The sequence below is a fragment of the Olea europaea genome, chromosome 6 (assembly GCF_002742605.1).
Source record: "Olea europaea var. sylvestris chromosome 6, O_europaea_v1, whole genome shotgun sequence".
Taxonomy (NCBI): Eukaryota; Viridiplantae; Streptophyta; class Magnoliopsida; order Lamiales; family Oleaceae; genus Olea; species Olea europaea.
This window is the reverse complement of record NC_036242.1, coordinates 3243298-3262322: the sequence shown is the minus strand read 5'-3', so window position 1 is coordinate 3262322 and position 19025 is coordinate 3243298. Positions and strand designations below refer to the sequence as shown.

At 35.1% G+C, this 19025-nt stretch overlaps 1 pseudogene; it reads left to right on the top strand.

Moving 5' to 3' along the window:
- The window catches only part of LOC111395010, a 56759-nt pseudogene extending 40321 nt beyond the window's left edge, over window positions 1–16438 (top strand).
- Window positions 16439–19025: the final 2587 nt, after the last annotated feature.

Genomic DNA, 19025 nt, shown 5'->3' with positions numbered 1-19025 from the left:
CTATTTATATATTTGTGCATGAAAATGAGTCTTGATAAGTGTGTTTTTACACACTTATTTAGTTCACAAACATAACTTAAACATGGATAAAGTAGTTGAATTGTGACTTAATCTCGTTAAATTCATGCAATGTAAGTGTTTCTATGGAAAAAATGGAATTCAGAATAAAAGAGCCGAAAAAGGACCAAAACGGAACAAAGTGATAGTTTGGGGACCAAAGGTGCAAATATTGGAAAGTTGAGCTAAAGTGCAGAACTAGAATGAAAATATACCAAGTATGAGATTGAGGACGATACAAGACGATCGGAGGAAGAAAGAAGTAACATTGGACTGAATTGAAGAAAAGTGAAAGATGAAGGACTAAATTGCAATTAATCAAAAGATGAGCCGAGCAAGTGATCAAGGAATTGATTGACCCAAACATCAATTAGGAGTCAATATTTGATAATGGAACAAAGGAAAAAAAGAAAAGAGATCAAGAAAAGAGAAAACGGAGTTTAGGGACCAAAATAGCAAGGTTGTAAAGTTACAACCTTGCGGCCGCATGCAACTATACCATGCGGCCACACATGAACCAGTAGGGATTTTATTGGGGGAGATCATTTGAACCATGCGGTCGCATGGTTTAACACCATGCGGCCGTATGGCTTAAAAATGCGACGAAAATTCTGAACTTCCGTTTTTAATTGAAACTCTTTCGGGGCCCCGTGAGGACATGATATAAAAGCCAAAATTCATCAGAAATAGGGCAGAACGTCCAGGAAGAAGAAAAATACAACTCTTGGAGGCAAGGAACACGAACTTGAAGTCGATTTCACAAGAATTCAAGTGGATTTTCAAGGTTTTATTCAAGAATTCAAGGAATTTTCATACAGGTGCTATTCTTTCTATTTATTAATTTCGTTTTTCTGTAATTATGAATATTCTAGGCTAAGTTTTCAATTACTAGGTGATCGATGAACCGTTGTTTGTTATTTTATTTCCATATTTCATGAATTTAATATAAAGACTCGTTTGGATAATTTGATTGGTTTACATGCATTAATTTTCTTCCGCAATTAGTGGTCAATGATTGTGTGAGTGTTGATGACTTATTTCTTACATTTGAGAGAAGTGGAATAGGTTCGATAAGGTGTAAATTAACATAGGATCCGATACAGGATAGAGCTACACCCTTATGCTTTATGCAATTCTTTAATTGTTCACAAAATCACATGCATTCTTGTATATTTGCATCATCTATAGAGATATAGGCTGTGGTGTGCAAGAATAGGTCTAATATATATCGAGAGAATATATTGGATAGAATTAGGAATATTGAATTGGCAAATTTCCATCGGGTCATTAATATTATGAAATTAGGGTTTTTATAACTTCAATTGGGGATTCGTGATCCTAGTGACTTTAGTTTGATTCATTTCCATAAATTAGCTTTTGAATTTGCATAATTTCATTTACTTGAGTGTTTGCGTCGTTTAAATTAGAGAAATTTCAAAATTAGGGTTTCTAATTGAGAAATTAGGGTTTTCAATAGAAATTAGGGTTTTTAGTGAAATTAGGGTTTTAAATTGAAATTAGGGTTTTTTGTATTTAGACCATATTTTCACTCTATTAGATTCGGTTAAGGCTAGATTATATAGAATTGAACTACTCAATCTTTGAGGGACGATATTCGGACTTATTAAAATCCACTTTATTACTTGTTACGAACCGTACACCTGCGATAGTTTTAAATCGAAAGAATTATTTCGTGAACAAGTCTGACTATGTTTGAAGAGTTCACATACTTAACATGAAAATAATGGGTATCATTATTCTTTAAAAGAGTAAGAAACGACTTTTTAGACAAGAAAAGTCTTGGTGGCCAAATCTTTATGCAAAGTTGAATTTCTCAATTTAAAGTTGACGGGAAAAGAACTCAAGTTGGTATGAGATAGATCATGTGAACCAATAGGTTCACCCTCAAATTAATAAAGTCCATCAATTTCCTTTTCAACACCTATCACCTTTTTTTTGCGCATTTTCTGGAATTCACAGTAATTAGGGAATAACTTGACAATATGTTTAAGACTTTTAGAGTATTTTGATTGCAATTTGCATGGAAAGATAATAAGTTTTAGGCAACAACTTATTTTCATGAAAATTATTAATTAAATGTATTTGATTGGTTTAATTTTCAACTTAGAAGTCCATCTTTTATTAATGGGTAGATGAGAAGGAGAGGATAGATGAGAGACTAAATTGCCTAGGAAAAAACGAAAACTAACCCTTCCTAAAGAAGATGCTTTCCTTGTTTTTGAGGAAAATATAGAGCTTATTTGGTTCTGATTAAAATTTGATTTTAATTTAAATTAAAGTCAAACAATCAATATTAACCACATCTTTTATGGGTCTCACAACTTTTCAACCACACATTTCAAAAATTTCTACCACAATCTACTTAAAAATCTAATGTTAATCTCCACCAAACACCTTCATAGTCACATGACCATTTTTGGAAATATTTTCCATGAAAAAAATATTAATCAAACACTTCAAAAATAGGAACTTGTGTGGAAAAGGGACATTTTTCTATAAAAAAATAAAGCTAATCAAATACACTCTTAGTGATTTTACTGCTTGAAAGGAGATTACCCAAAAGTTTTGGGACATGTAGAGCTGAATTAAGTGAGATAGTATTTGAGATAGGAATAAGCCCTTTTCCAACAATTGAGGATAGAGATCTTTTGGGAATTTTCACTCTCTCTCTACCTGATGGAGCATAAGAAACATATAAATTTGATTAGTCATGTGGTCCATGGCACCAGAATCAATGATCCACAAATAATGTGAAAGAGAAATAGCATTTAAGGTTGCAGAATGAGCAAACACAAAAAAAGATGGAATGTTAAACCCATTGGAACTAACAAAAAAGGAATTACAATTGAGTTAGAAAGCGATTGATAAATAGGATAATAAATGAGAGTTCAACTACTCTAAAGCTATCCGAAAATAGGCTTGAAAGAGACAAGACATGCCCTAAACCAATGTGAAATAGTGAACAGAAGAAGAAATCAATATTGAATATGTGGAAAACCAAGCAATTGTAGGAGATTAGGAATTATTTTAGAATAATTACTGTACCATATTTAATTATTTCCATAGGTAGAATTATTAGCTTTCCTTGTTTAGGAGATTATTTCTTTATTTCCTTCCACTTGTTTGTATATAAATATAGGATTCAATGATGAATAAAATTCAATTCACACAGAAATTCGTATGATTCATCATATTCTTTATGGTATCAGAGCCAAGTTGATTATCCTAGCAACCCATGATAGAAAATAACAAGGATTCCACCACCGCAAAAGTTTTTAAGAGTGAAAAGGCCATATCTCCTATGGGTTCCAACAACATTAAATACTCTTCCTTTCGAAAAATTGAATGGAAGAAATTTTCGAGAGTGGGCCCAATCTATAAATTTAATAGTCGAAGGCAAGGGAAAACTTGGTTACCTCACTGGTGAGACCAAGAAACCAACAGATGTAGCGCTTCTTCAAAAATGGAAATCAGAGAATTCGTTGATAACCACCTGGCTCCTTAATTCCATGATACCGTCCATAGGTAAAATTTACCTATTCCTACCAACAGCTAAAAAAGTTTGGAAGGCAGTGATGGAGACATAATTCAATGGAGAAAATGCTGCACAAATTTTTGAAATAAAGACTCGATTGTGGCAAACCAAACAAGGTGAGAGAGAAGTCACGGATTATTTCCTCGAAATGACTAACCTATGGCAAGAACTTGACCTTACTCTTGAGGAAGAGAGGGAATGCACCGGTGATAGTTTTCGCTACAGAAATGGGTTGAAAACGAAAAGGTTTTCAAATTTGTCACAAGCCTCAATCGCGAGTTAGATGATGTCAGGGGAAGAATCTTGGGCCGGCGACCATTACCAACCACACGAGAAGTGTTTGCAGAAGTTAGAAAGGAAAATCGTCGGAAAGTCATGTTAAAGGCCGGCAACGACGACATTGCAATGGAGATAGCGATGATTTCGAAGAAGAATCAACTCAATGGGCTAAAAAGGTTTGAAAAATTCTCTAATGGACCGACTAGTACAAATGGGCTAAACGTTCAAATTAAAAAAGATAGATGGGCGGAGAAATTGCATAATGGGCCAGGTCAAATTGGGCTTGAAATAATTGGTTCGTCTTCAAATGGACCAAAACAAGTAAAGGGACGTCCATGGTGTGAACACTGTCGTTAACAAGGACATAAGGAAGATACATGCTGGGATCTGCAAGAGAAGCCCAACGACTGGAAACCAAGACAAAATTCTAAAAATCGAGGATATCAAGCATCAATTGATACTACTGAAAGTCCTAAGGAAAATAATTCTACTACAGGAGGTGCAATTAATTCAGAACAGCTGGAACAACTGTATCAAATTTTCTCCAGTCTCCAAAATTCAAGTCGTCATTCCACCCACAACCCATCAAGTTCACTTGCTCACAAAGGTAATCATCTAAGAGCTTTGACTACCTCATCAAAGTACAAAGTTCCATGGATTATTGATTCAAGTGCGTCCGATCACATGATAGACTCCTACTATCTCTTCTCTACATATACTCGTGTACTGGTAATATTAAAGTGAAAATTGCAGATGGATCACTTTCAACTATTGCAGAGTCCATGTGTCGACACTCCCAACAAAACGGGATAGCCAAACCAAAAAATAGACACCTCCTTGAAGTTGCTGTGCCCTAATGTTTACAAATATGCTAAAATTCCATTAGGGAGACGCTATTCTAACATCTACTTACCTTATCAACTGAATGCCTAGTCACACACTTAACTTTGAATCACCCCTCAAAGTATTTCAGAAATTTTTCCCTACCTCACATCTATACTCTAACCTGCCTCTAAGGGTCTTCGATTGCATAGCATTTGTCCATGTGCATGCTCCCAATCGAAATAAACTAGAACCTCGTGCGACCAAATGTGTATTCGTTGGGCACTCTTCTACTCATAAAGGCTACAAATGCTATGATCAACCACAAAAAGGTTATTTGTAAGTTGTGATGTCACATTCTTCGAAAAAATACCTTACTTTCAAAAATCTTCTCTTCAAGGGGAGAAATTGAGTGAAGATCGGTTCATAGATTTTGATCTCTCTTCCTACCTCAACAGAACAAGATAACATCACACCATCAATCTCTGATATGCCATATATAGAACAAAACTTGAACTCAAAGAGAGATGTAGGAGAACAAAGAAACAAGGAAATACTGGTTTACTCAAGGAAGCCAAAATCAAAGGAGAACCACATACGGAACGCACCAAGAGAGTTGAAATCAATAGTAGCTCCATATTTTCATGGGTCTGAGTATCCTGATATCAACCTGCCCATTGCATTTAGAACAACCTCGATCATGTACTATTCATCCCATCTCAAAATTTAAATCCTATATGTTCTATCTACAAAATTTCACACGTTTACAACTAACCTTGACAGTATAGCAATTCCTAGAAACATTCAAGAAGCTTTGAAAATTCCTAATTGGAGAAAAGCAGTGATGGAAGAAATGCAAGCTTTACAAGAAAAAAAAATGAAACTTGGGAAGTTGTGGATCTACTGAGAGGAAAAAGACCTGTAGGATGCAAATGGGTGTTCACTGTGAAGTATAAAGCAAATGGAACAATAGAAAGATATAAAGCTCGCCTTGTGGCAAAGGGATACACACAAACATATGGTATAGATTACACATAAACATTTGCATCAGTAGCCAAGCTAAATACAATATGGGTTCTCCTATCTTTAGCAGCCAAATTAGATTGGCCTCTTCAGCAACTCGACATGAAAAATGCATTTCTAAATGGAGAATTGGAAGAAGTATTCAAGACACTACCACCAGGCTTCTCCTTACAAGAAAAAAATTGAGTCTGTAAACTCAAAAAATCTCTATATGGCCTTAAATAGTCACCAAGGGCGTGATTCAATTGATTTGCTAAGGTACTAAAAGGACAGGGATATCACACTATGTTTTTTCAACATTTGAAAAGCAGAACGAAAACAATCCTAATTGTATATGTCGATGATATAATCCTGACCAGAGACAACATAGTTGAAATGGAAAGACTAAAGAAACAACTGGCAATGGAATTTGAGGTAAAAGACCTAGGACAGATATAATATTTTCTAGGAATGGAAGTTGTGAGTTCAAAAAGAGGTATCAGTATTTCACAACGAAAATACATTCATGATCTCTTATCAGAAACAGGTATGCTTGGGTGTAAACCAAGCAACACACCAATCGATACAGGAAAAAAGGAGGAAAACATTGGAGAATTAGTCGAGAAAGAAAGATATCAGCGACTAGTTGGAAAACTAATCTATTTGTCTCATACTAGGCCAGATATTGCATTCACAGTGTGGTAAGTCAACATATGCACTCACCAAATGAAACACGTATGGAAGCAGTGTATAAAATACTCAAGTATCTGAAAGGTTCTTTAGGAAAGGGACTATTCTTCAAGAAAAATGAGAGTAAAGGAGTAGAAGTATTTATTGATGCTGACTAGGCTGATTCTGCAGAAGATGGGAGACCGACAACTGGTTACTGTAGCTATGTATGGGGTAAGTTAGTGACTTGGAGAAGCAAGAAACAAAATATGGTAGCAAGACGCAGTACAGAAGCTGAATTTAGAGCAGTGGCCCAAGGAATCTGCGAAGCACTGTGGTTAAAGAAACTTTTGGAAGAATTACAAGTTAGTCTAAAACTTCCAAATTATACTGCGGCAACAAGGCAGCAATCATCTCATTGAATCTAGTACAACACAATTGAACCAAATATGTAGAAGTGGATAGACACTTTATTAAAGAAAAAGTCGAAAATGGAGTGATTTGCATAACTTACGTCCCTACAAAGGAGCAAGTAGCAGATATGTTCACCAAAGGACTATCTCGACAAATTTTTGATGAATTTATTTGCAAGTTGGATATGATCAACATCTACCATCCACCTTGAGGGGGAGTGTAGAAAACCGAGTAATTGCAAGAGATTAGGAATTATTTTAGAATAATTATTGTACCGTATTTAATTATTTCCATAGTTTGGTAGAATTATTAGCTTTCCTTGTTTAGGAGATTATTTTCTTTATTTCCTTCCACTTGTTTGTACATAAATATAGGATTCAATGATGAATAAAATTCAATTCACACATAAATTCATCATATTCTTCAGAATAGGTATGAATTGCTCAAAAAACAACTTAATCAGCCTCAAAAAGATCTTATCTAGACTGGGAATGTGTTGAACCGGCCTGAAACGTATTGGAGCTGAAATTGTCGAGAAATAGGACGGAACCACCTGGAAATAGGCTGGAATGACGTTGAAATAGGATGAAACGGTCTGATATAGAGCAAAAACAGCTCTATTCGCTGAATTTCAGAGTTCTGATGTAAAACAGCTGATAAGAAGACCAAAATTCAGGCATGTTGGAGAAATAAATTAACAGGAACCTGATCTAATACCATATGGAAATTTCTGAATTTCATTTCATTTAAACGTTATGAAGGCAGCTTGAATTTCATTTCCTTTAAACGTTATGAAGGCAGCTCTAATTATACAAAAAATCTAACCTAATTCTCTCATTTCCATTACAATTAAGCATAAAATTTATACAATTAAGCCTAAAAGTATTCCTAGTCAACTACAACTAAAACCATATTATGCACATTTTTTGCAATACCTAATGCACTCTTCCGTATGAATTCACGTGAACATTAAAAATATGAAAAGTTAACAGAAAGAGAAATAAAAATATTGGGGATGTATTACTGCACTCTTGTGTCCATGTACTCATACATGAATGTTAGAACTGTGGAAAATTGAAGACCAAACTAGTTATGTACAAGGTAAGAAGCTTGACATTGTATATGTGGACCTATTTTTTACTATGGTTAAATATTTTCATATAGTTGTCTTTCGTCTCACGCTAAGCTATAATTAATTTGAGCGAAGACAACTTTTATTTTTTAATGACTAAACCAAAGATTACCTTCTTGCATGACACAGTTATTGCTTGCCTAGGTGATTATATTTGGTTGATTCAATTCTAGTCATGCCAATTATCTTGTTTGGTTAATAATTCCATATTTTTCCTTACTTTTACATGTTTATTGTGCTTATTCTTCAAACACATCAATGATTTATCCCCTACATCCTGGCATAAAGCCCTACAAATATATGTCTAATCTATAGGTACCTATCTATCATCACATTGTCTGAAAGCTTCTCTTTTTTCAATTGTACCTCTTCTTATATTTTATTTATACGTCATTGTCATTTTCCATAAAGCATGAATTGTGTTGGCCCTTATGGGATGCTTATGTTTCTTTTTAATATCAATAGACTGTTTAATTATCACCACCTCTTCCACTGCTCGGCAAAGTTACATTTTGATTACTTTGTATGCAATAAATTTGTGTTGATTTTGTTTCTTAACGCGTGGATAAAAAGTCATCATAACTTCCCTCGGTAGTTAACTTTCTAGTTTGCTTAACAAATTCCATCTGTCAAACTCAGTGACCGGTGTTTAATGTGTGGTGGATTATGTGTCTTTTTGAAGGAAATCTTAGTGTAGTGTAAAAACAGCACGTGGCTCTTTAACCACTTGTCTATGGCCACAGGGTAAGGTTCCACTATGGGCATCCTGATATCTTCGATAGAATATTTCATTTGACGAGAGGTGGCATAAGCAAAGCTTCGAAAGCAGTTAACTTGAGTGAAGACATATTTTCTGGTAACTTCAGTTTGGATTTTTCTTCAATAGACAACAGACCGTCCTGCATTATTTGATATTTGATTGAGTCACTATCTTCAGGCTACAATTCGACTCTGCAAAATGGATATGTGACGCATCATGAATACATCTAAGTAGGAAAGAGGCGAGATGTCTGTATGAATCAGATATCTCAATTTGAGGCTAAGGTTGCAAATGGTAATGGGGAGCAGACACTTAGCCGAGATGTCTATAGGCTTGGACATCGATTTGATTTCTATAGAATGTTGTCCTTCTACTTCACAACTGTTGGATTTTACTTTAGTAGCATGGTAAGTGAGATGAATACTTACCCTACAGTTCTTTTGACCATGTCTTGTGCATAATTTGGTGTTCTTTGCTAATATATATATAGTTATTTAAATGACAATTATTATTTTAGATTAATGTGAGTATGCTCCGAATCAAGAATCTTTCTATAAATTGATTACCTTAGCAGTCCTTGTCAAATAATTTCACAATAAGGTTAAAAAGACGAGAGAATTTTTTTCCCCCTAAAAATGCCAATTTAAAATTAGGAAATTTTACAAAGAACGCTCTGTATTTAGGGCGTAATTATACTTCACATACTGTTTTTTCAAAAATTACCATTTAGATACTACTGTTTCATAAACCTTGACAAATAACATACTCTGTTAAATCTCCGTAGAAAAGGAAAACTTTGCTAAATGTATATATACGCTTAAGCAGTATTTATTTATGAAATTCCTAGTCATTTCACCTGTTCCCTTGTCATTTATGTCAGAGGGGACTTTGTAGTTCTGCAAATAAATATTTATTTATAGGAACAATAATTTCTTCTTATTTCATTACAGTGAAAATATACACAATAAATAGAGAATAAAACTTAGTCTCATCCTCTGATTTTGGAATACAAAAATATTAACTTCATAAACTTACTCTTTTAAATTAGAAAACTAGCTAAACTAGAAAAATTAGAAAACATAGAATTCAGGTAATAGCCTACCTGAGTCTTTTAATCTTCTTAGCATTCCTAGAATCCACGTGGCTTGATTACGGGTATTTCTAGATTTCTTCACTCCTCCTCAAGTTGGGTAGTAAGTATTTGTCATACCAAAATTGGAACTTAGTTCTTCGAAGTTCATCCGAGGAAAGACCTTGGTAAGAATGTCTGCAATTTGTTGGCAAGTTCAAATATGCTCAAGGGTCACGATCCTATTGTCTATTTTCTTCTTGATAAATTGACAGTCTATCTCGACATGTTTGGTCTGATCATGGTGAACGAGGTTTTTTTTGCTATACTTACCGCTGCATGGTTGTCACATAACATAAGCTTGTGTTCTTCCACATAAATGAACAATTTACTGAGGAGTCTTCTTAGCCATATTCTTTCACACATTGGATGGGTCATTGCTCTGAATTTGGCTTTAGCCCTACTTCAGGCAACTATAGATTACTTCTTACTTCACCAAGCACACAACGTTACCCCACAAAAAAGTACAATATCCTAAAGTGGATCTAAAATTTATAATTGATCTTGCGCAGCTAGCATCACTGAGAACCTCAAATTTCCTATTTATGTTTTCTTGAGAGGAGAGTCCCTTCGCTAACGTCATCTTCAAATATCTTAGGATTCCATTTACTGCCACCATATGTTTTACTGTAGGATCATTCATGAACTGGCTTACCACACTAATTGAGAAACCTATGTCAGGTTGAGTGTGGGAGGGATAAATCAATCTGCCTACTAGTCTTTGATATCGGCCTTTATCCACCGGAGGACTATCATTCTTGTTTCCAAGTTTGACTGAAGTTTGACTGAAGAATGCATGTGAGTATCTACTGGCTTGTATCTTGACATCCCTGTTTCTTCAAGGAGATCTAATATGTATTTGCATTGTGAGATTGAGATTTCCTTTTGTGATCAAGCCACCTCCATACCTAGGAAATATTTGAGATTTTCTAAGTCTTTGATTTCGAATTCTTTGGCTAGGAGCCTTTTAAGTCTATCCATTTCTTCTAAAAAATCTACAATGAGAACAATGTCATCTACATACACCATCAGGAGATTTTTTAATGAATAAAGTATGATCAACTTGACATTGTCGATACCCATATTGTTTAACCACTTTGGAAAATCTGTCAAACCAAGCTTGTGGTGATTTCTTTTAAATCATATAACAATTTTTTGAGTTTGTAGACTTCGTTAACTGTAGCAGATGTATCAAAACCAGAGGGAATCTCCATGTAGACTTCTTCTTCAAGGCCATCATTGACGAAGGCATTCTTGACATCTAACTAATAAAGAGGCCAATCCAAGTTAGATTCAAGAGAGAAGAGAACACAAACAGTGTTGAGTTTTGCTATAGGGGCGAAGGTTTCTTGATAGTCAGTTCCATATGAGTGAGTGTATCATTTTGCTATAAGATGTGTCTTCAACCTGTCTACACTACCATCAGCTTTGTGTTCGATAGTAAAAATCCATTTGTAGCCCGCTGGTCATTTTACTGATGGTAACTTGGTGATCTCCCATGTATTGTTCTTTTCCAGTTCTTGAATCTCCTCTAAGATGTCTTCCATCCATCTGGGTGCTTTGATTTCCTCGTGTATGGAATTTGGAAGGATCACCTCACTGATATTGCAGAGAAATGCACGAAAGTTAGGGGAAAGACCCTCATTAGAAATAAATTTAGAGATAGGGTGCTTAGTGTAATATCTTTCAACTTTTCTTAAAGCAATCGGTGTGTCAAGGTCCTCACTAGGTAACTCAATATCGATAGGTTCAGAGATACGGTGACTCAGTGATTGGTGAAAGATCTTACATCCTTTATCAAAGCAGTTGGTCTATCAAGGTCGTTATCAGGTAACTCAATATTGATAGGTTCGGTGGAGGTGTTGCCTTAAGAATTTTCAGGTTTGTCTAAACTTGGATTAGACTCCTGACTTTGATGATAGTGTGTCAGACGCTCTACTCCTCCTTATATCATTTTCTTCCTAGAATGTTGTGGTTGGGTTGTAGGGATCTAGATTAGGAGACATATGACTTGGGTTTTGTTGTGACTCGGGACTTGTAGAAACATCACTTATGATTTCAGCTTGAGGAGTCAGAAAAATTGGATTGGTGGTCATGGAATATTCTAAAGAAGTGACAACACAAGTAATGATGTATTATAACTGATATTTACGTGAGTAATTCTCTCCCTGAATATTAGTTTTGGTATAATATAGTTTCTTTTCACCGAAGGTAACATCCATGGAGTTGTAAACACGTCTAGTGATAGGGAAATAACATTTTATTCTTTTTGATTTGAGGAGTATCCAATGAATATACATTTCAGTGCTTTGGGATTATGTTTACTCCTACTGTGTGAATGAATGTGGACATACGTTGAACACCCGAACATTCTCATGGGAATGGTTGAGATAATTCTATTTTTGGGATGTGACATAAGAAGTATATGACTCTCAGAGTTTGAAAGTTTACTCGAGAGAAAATTCTATTTATGAGATTTGCTGTTGTTAAAACCGTGTTTCCCCAAAAATATTTAGGAACATAAGGAATAAACATAAGTGACCTAGCAAACTCAAGATGTCTATGTTTTTTTTTTTTTTTTTTTTTTTTATTTGTTGTGAGGTGTCAACGCAAGAGTTTTGATGTATTATTTTCTGACTTAATATATAATCATTTAGAATTGAGACAAAATATTCTTGTGTATTGTTGGTTTTTAACACTTGTACTTTTGTTTGGAATTGGGTTTGTATCATGCAGTTGAATTTTTTTAATAATTCACCAGCCTAGGACTTTTCTTTCATTAGGAATATCTATGTGACAAGAGCGTGATCGTCTATGAAGGAAATGAACCAACAAGTTCCAGTTATATTTTCAATTCTAGAAGGTCCCCAAATATCATAGTGAATTAGTGAAAAAGGATGTGATTGTTTATATGCAAGATTTGATGAGAATTTCTCACATGTTTTGAAATTTGACAAACTTCATATGAAAGGTTTTCAAATTTTTATTTCGGCATAACAAAGGAAAGAGCTTCTCAAGATACAGGAAACTTGATGACCTAATCGACAGTGATATTAATATCGTTTCACTATCATTATTGGAAGCAAAACATGAAAGAGTGTTACTCTGAAACTGACCAGGTTGGCAATAGTGATCACACCATGGACGTTACCTTCTTGGTCGGTTATCAGCGTTTGAAGATTGTTTGAATCCACGGGAAGCATGGACAGCAACTGTAGAGCCCGTTTCTTTTTGATGATTTATTTGTATAGAGCTTCATCTCCATGGCACTTCCACTCGTATACTTCAAACAGGTCAAGTTGTTGCCAGTGTCATTTGAGAGGTTGAAATATTGGGTGACAGATGAATCTCCTTGTTGTATGTCAAGAAGAGAGCTTTCAATAGAAAACAATTTTGAGGTATTCTCAAAGCTGGAAAAGTTTCTTTGGTGGCATCCCAAATTTGTTTTGTGGTACAATCGGGAAGAAAATTTTCTCCAATTTCGTCAGTCATAGAATTTATAAGCCAAGACGTTACCATGTTATTTTTGGGTTTCCAGATTTTGAATGCTGGATCTTCTTTGTTTGGAGTGGTCACTTCAGTGAGGTAATCATCTTTATTTTTTCCACGTACAAACGTCATCAAGGATTATGACCATTGGAGATAATTGTGACCATTTAATTTGTGGCCGGTGATAAGAAGAGGCTGTTATGAGAACCTCCATAGGAGCCGATGTTTAATGTTTCATGTGTGGGAATGACTTGAGATGTGGAGCTTTGTTTTTTAGTGGCAATCCCTTATTTTGTCATGAGAAAGAGACCGAGAGTGGAGTTGTGGAGAACGGAGAGAAGACGAGAAGGAGGAGGAAATGTGTCAGAAAAGCTCTGATACCATGTATTCTCATTCCAGTGAAAATACATAATGAATAGAGAATAGAACTTAAACTTATCCTCTAATTTGGGATGCAAAAATATTGACTTCCTATCTTGCTCCTTTAAATTAGGAAACTAGACAAACTAGGAAAATTAGAAAACATAGAATCCGGGTAATACCCTACCTGAGTCCTTTCTTAGCATTCCTAGAATCCATATGGCTTGATTACACGGATATTTCTAGATTTCTTCAGGATTGGAGTAATATTTCCATTGAAATTCTACTTGATCATGTTTTTGGAAGTTTTCCATCACAACAATAAGAGTATATATCAGATTATTTGGTCCAAAATGCTAATGCATGTTTAGTAATTCCATGTTTCCTGATTTTCATGTACTTAAATGGATTTCTATAGTTATTCTTCTAGTGCTAACAACTTTTAAGACTTTTTGATTCTTCTATTTTCTTTTGTGTATATGGTTCTACCATAATGCATTTTGAATAGTGTCCTTTCCTCTTTCTTTATTATTATTATTATTATTATTATTATTATTATTATAGTTGTTATTGTTATTATTATTTTTTGGTTTCATAGTTATGCTGCTTAAAAGTTTCTCTTTGCAATTAGATTTTAATTTAGAACTATTCTCAGGTTTCGGTGCTTACCATATATGTCTTCTTATATGGACGATTGTATATGGTCCTGAGTGGATTGGAAAGGCGAATTTTGGAAGAACCAACCATTCAGAGCAAGGCTCTTGAGGAAGCTTTGGTTGCCCCGTCTTTCTTTCAGCTAGGGTTCTTGCTTGTGACTTTATAAAGGATTTCTTACTGCTATTGGTGACTTTATAATTATGCAGCTGCAGTTGGCGTCTGTGTTCTTTACATTTCAGCTTGGAACAAAAGCACATTATTATGGAAGGACAATTCTGCATGGAGGCTCTAAATACCGAGGCACTGGTCGGGGTTTTGTTATCTGTCATGCCAAATTTTCTGAAAATTACAGGTTGTACTCTCGTAGTCATTTTGTGAAAGCACTATAGCCGCTTTTAATTCTGTTAAATGTTTACGAGGTCTATGGGCATTCATATCGCAGTTCTTCGTTATACTTCTTATCTTCAATTTGGTTCCTTGTTGCTTCCTGGTTATTTGCTCCTTTTGTCTTCAATCCATCTGGATTCGACTGGTAAAATACAGTTAATGATTGGAAGGATTGGAAAAGGTGGATGGGAAACCATGGTGGCATTGGGATTTCAGAAGATAAAAGTTGGGAATCTTGGTGGAGTAAAGAACAGGAACACTTGAAACACACTAATATAAGGGGTAGGGTTCTTGAGGTTATCCTTGCATTTCGCTTTTTCATCTACCAATATGGGATCGTCTATCAGCTTAAGATAGCTAATCAAAGCAAGAGTATTGTGGTAAAGATTACTTCATATATGTTTATATTCTTTTCCTTTATTATTATTATTATTATTATTATTATTTTATTTTTATTTTTATTTTTATTTTTATTTTTATTTTTTTTGGTTGTCTTCATTGATATGCTCATTTTTCTTGCATAAAATCATTTCCACAGGTTTATGGCGTTTCTTGGTTTGTCATGGTAGTTGCTCTTGTGGTCTTAAAGGTATGCATATTGAGTTTCAATGAAGGTGTACATATTGGTCAGGAGTCTCTTTATATTAGTGATTCCTGTCATAGTTAACAAGGTTAAAACTTCCAAATAAAAACTTCGAATTGGGAGGGCGATACACCTTGAGAACTGATGGGTACTAATAATTTGAAAAGGCCTGTGATGAACTTACTAATAATAAAAGAAGTTTTTTAGCCTTCATTTTATATTCTAACGAAATAAAGGGCACTTCACTCATGATTGCTTTGATTGTAGGACAGAGCCCTTGGATGGATTGCACATAGGAGTATTGCCTAAGAGGCATCACTTAATCCTGTTAACTTCACTTGTTCAGAATTTTATTCTGATATTGGTTTTATGTCTTTGCATACAACAGGTGGTGTCCATGGGCATACTAAAATTTGGTATGGATTTTCAACACATGTTCAGGATTTTGAAAGCACTGTGGTTCCTTGGGTTTTTTTATCAGTCATGACTGTATTATTTGTGGTTGCCAGCCTTGTTGTAACTGATATATTTGTGGATATCGTCGCCTTCATGCGTACTGGATGGGCCCTTATCCTAGTAAGTAAATATTTGTTCATGATAATCGACTCCAAATTTATTTGTTAAAAGGCTTAGTTTCTTGTTGTTCTGTTACATAAAGGTGATCCTTGTAATGTTATTAGTCTACATTTTCCTATAAACCTCAGATTGCTCAAGCATGTGGACCTTACCTGAAGGAGACTAAAATTTGGGATTCAATGATGGAGTTGTCAAGAGTGTACGAATGCATAATGGGGCTCCTTATATTCATGCCCATTGTTTTTCTTTCTTGGTTCCCAGTTGTATCATAATTCCAGACACAACTACTCTTCAACCAAGCATTCAGTCGGGGCCTCCAGATTTTGATGATTCTGTCTGGGATAAAAGATAAAAATGCATAATGGAATTAATTATATTCATGCCCATTGTAGTGCTGTCTTTATTCCCATTTGTATAAGAATTCCAGATGCGGCTTCTGTTTAACCGAGATTTTGTCGGGGCCTCCAAATTTCGATGATTCTTGCTGGGAAAAAAAAGACAAACATCATCTAGTTGATTACTCTTGTTTTCTCTTCTAAAATTCATGTCTTAATTATTTACCACCAGACTGGTGTTAGGTTAATTGTTGTTCATCAAAATCCCGCAAGCGTACGAATTTGTTATACAAGTAATAATCGTGATGAGAAAGTTATCGTCCCACAGAGAATAATGATCAATTCTAGTATATTTGATATATTTAAATTCATATTTATAACCAAAAGACAATTGAATGGATAGCTAACTAATTTTTATAACTAAAACTCGTGAAAACAATGAAAGTTGGTTTAAAAATCAAATGTGTGAATGTATTGGATTTTTGACATCACTAATCAATATTTAGTTCTAATTCTCAACTAGTAATAATTATCTCAATTCATGCAATTGTGACGATCGATAATTCTACTTTTATTTATTATTCTTTTCCAAAATATAATAAACATATGGTTACCACGAGATGATCATATTTCTAATCCGAATTCATATGGTAAACATGCATTGACATTTAGGATTATCAAATATGATTACACACGACACAAATATTATTTCTAACATTTATTGTCCGTTTGTTCTAATAACAATGTTCTACCTACTGTAAATTTTTCAACACTACGAATAAGTAATTTATTGTCCTAATGGTGCGTAAACTTTAAAACAATGTAATTATGCATTTTAATGAAATCACAATGCAAGTATTAACATAAAAACTAAAGTCTTAAATTAAAATTAAGAACTAAACAATTTTGTCATCCATCCAATATATACATGAAAAGATTTAGCCTAACATAATGTTGAGATTAAAGACATAAAAGTGGAAAGACATCATCAAGATTCGATGGAAGGTGATTAATTTTCAAGCTCCTTGCACAATTCTTGAAGAAAGTTGCACAAAAAGCTCAGCCCGCAGCCTTTCTTGGAATCCAGTGAGAAATCAATTTCTTATTTCCAAGCAGCTTTTCTATGGTTTTTCTTCCTCTCGGTTCCCGTGTGTATCAACGTGTATTAATCCCTCAATTGGTTGCCTTTTTGTCTATAGATTAGTCTCCAATTCCTTTCAATTTTTCGCCACAATTGCTGTACATATATATCAGCCAATTTTCTTTGCCTTCTTTCCAGCAGCTCTGTTCTTTTTTTACTGCCCAAATTTGGCAGCTTGTATGTATATATGTTGACCCCCAGCATCTCTTTTTGTATGTGTTTATCTCTAATTAATTTTCCCAGCTGCTGCCTTTTTTTAACACCAAAAAGGGACCAATTTTCTCTAGATTATTCTCCCGTTTTGCTTCCTTTAAGTTGGCTGCCACTGTGATTGAATTCCAAAGCGAAGACCCAAGAATTCTTCCCTTTCCTTTCTTCCCACAGCCTGCAATGCCCAACGCCAACTTTTATTTTCCTCCAAGCAGCTACCTTTTTAATTTCCCAACAACTCCGTTAGCTGCCTCCAATGTGTATATATAATAAAGTTCAACAGCCCTACTGTTACTCAATTTCTTTCTACCAGCAGCCGCCCAAATTCTCCTCTTTTCTTCCCCTAGCAGCCATTTTTCTTGACTCCCAAAGAAGACTATTTGTTTAGGTTATTCTCCCACGCCCTTTTTCTCCTCCTAGGCCCTAGCAGCCGTTTTTTATCTCCCTTTCATAAATCCCAAGGCAAGGCAGCCCATTTTCTACAATTATTGAGGTCCAAATATTGTTTTTCAGTTTCCATTTCCCCTTAGTGAAAATTACACAAAATCATAAATTAACTATCCAATATTCTAAAACCAGATTGAAAGTTTCATAATTCAAAAATCAGAAATTTTATTTTAATCAATTTTGTTATAAAATAATTTTTTTTACTAAAATACTCCAATATATACACATTACCAACCCTAATTATATCGATCAACATTTCTTCACTGTCTTTCTCTTAAAAGCCAAGCCGCCACCTGTTCTTCATTCTCTCTATACCCCTCCCCCATCCCACCTCCCTCATATCGTAATCAAATTCTTCTTCTTCTTCTTCTCTCTCTCTCTCTCTCTCTCTCTCCCCTCCCTCCATTATCAACCTAGCTGCGACGACAAGAAATAAAGATGGGTACAGAAATTGAACAAATTAAGGATGGATTAAAGAAAGGGGCAGGATTTAGCTTCTCCGATGACTTCATTCCAATGATGGTGTATTTTGGTGGTGGTGGCCGCGCGTTTGTGTTATGTGTTTGGGCTATGTTGATTGGGGTTGTGGCGGGGGCGATGGTTCAGGCAGCTGCGGGCGGTGGTCACAAGTGGTTTTGAGGTAGTTTTTGTGATAGTTTATTGAGGTGGTTTATTAGTGGTGGGTGGTGGTGCTATCGTTGGTGGTTCTACCCTCGACAATGTTGCGATTTTTGATTTATTTTTCAGCGGTGGTGGCTAGGTGAGGTTTGTGTAAGCAGAGGTGTGTTTCTGATTTGTTAACTGTGGATGGATATGATTTTGCAATGGTGGTGGTAGTGATGGGGCGATGGTGGTGCGATAGTGTGGGTATTGGTGGAGGTGGTGTTTTTTTGGTTGTTAGAGTAGAGTAGTGGTGGTCGTTTGTGTTTTGGTGGTGTTGGGGATTTGGGTGGTTTTGGAGCTAGTGAAGCTGGCAATGGTGGTGGATTTGGCGAGGTGATGATTGGTGGTATTCCAGTG